Here is a 1334-nt window from a genome sequence, read left to right on the forward strand (position 1 = left end):
ATGTGTTGATAAAAATAATTAATATATGTAGAATTCATAGAAACAAATTTGTACATAGTACAAAGGGAACCCAGTAAACTCTTTGTGTTTGCTATTATTTTATTAGATATTAGATACTAAGTTTAACAGCAATCTGCCACCAAGAGCTGTCTAAAAGCTATCAAGCACCTTTTCTATATTTCAATAGCTCCCTAAATTGTGAATCTTACTTTCCCAAATTGAAACCCTACATTTCCAATCACCTTTTCTGCTAGCTGGCAGACATGTGACTTAGGTTCTGCCAACTTGATGCACCTGTGTGAGTTCTGATTCATATGTAAGTTACGTCAGAAAACCAGCCAGGTATAAGGCACCCAACTTGCTGGAGCACATAGAAGAAAGGGAAGTGAGTTCATGAGGTTGGCAATAACGGAGACCCTTTGTTCCTCCAGAGATATGCCTAAAGGCATTCAGAATGGTCCAGTGTTTGATGTACTATTGTAAGTTACCTGACAATATAGCCTCTAACAAACCTAGGCTGTCCTGAACCTCTGGTAATAGAATTGTTTACCTTTCCAACAGGAAGTTTGGGAAAGCACCAACATCTGCATGTGGGCTGTGCACAGGCTGACTTTAAGGGCTTCATGTTGTGAGAACTGAAATTCTTATGAGGTAGTTTAAAACAAACAAACAAAAAAACATGTCAGTGAGGCCTACTTTGGATGCATATGTGCAAAATAAGTCCATGACAGGATCAAGTGTGCTTTCCTTAGCCAGGAACAGAAACATTGTCAAAGTGATGAAGGCATGAGCACAGAATCAGAAACCTAAATTAAAAAATAAAGGTTTTTTGAGTAACAAAACAGTTTAAAAACTAATAAAGTAAGATAAATTATTATGACAGTCCTTTTCTAATTGTGATGGAAGTACTGGGGGTGTCAGAGCTTTAGTTGCTCAACCACATAGTTCTGTGTTGTGGTCTGAGAATTGTTCCTTGAAGCTTATTAATATTTCTTGATAAATCTTCCGGTTTAAACTTGTGAGAGTGGAGTCCACTGACATAGTGTAGGGAGGATGACCAATATAGTAATTGACATCGGAGGAAGTTACAGGCGTCCCGCACTCCAAAAAAAAGAAAAAAAAAATGGGAATTTGAAATGAGTCATCTCATTTGAATGAGTTTGAAGTCAGTGAGTAGAGAATTGATTAGCATTAGGAGAAGGATGTGAGTATTCCATGGCACATAGTGACAAAACATTGACTTAACTCATCATTGTGGTCCCTTGGAATGAAGTGTGTATTAAAGTAACCTTTTGAGGATTCAGTGTTTACTATTTACACCACTTTAATGGGTA

The 1334-nt window shown here is 37.3% G+C and overlaps 1 pseudogene; it reads left to right on the forward strand.

Annotated features, from left to right (window-relative positions):
* The first annotated feature begins 454 nt into the window (after positions 1–454).
* Positions 455–850, forward strand: LOC137763533 (large ribosomal subunit protein eL34-like; annotated as a pseudogene).
* The last annotated feature ends 484 nt before the right edge of the window (positions 851–1334 follow it).

The sequence above is a fragment of the Eschrichtius robustus genome, chromosome 4 (assembly GCF_028021215.1).
Source record: "Eschrichtius robustus isolate mEscRob2 chromosome 4, mEscRob2.pri, whole genome shotgun sequence".
NCBI classification, from domain to species: Eukaryota; Metazoa; Chordata; class Mammalia; order Artiodactyla; family Eschrichtiidae; genus Eschrichtius; species Eschrichtius robustus.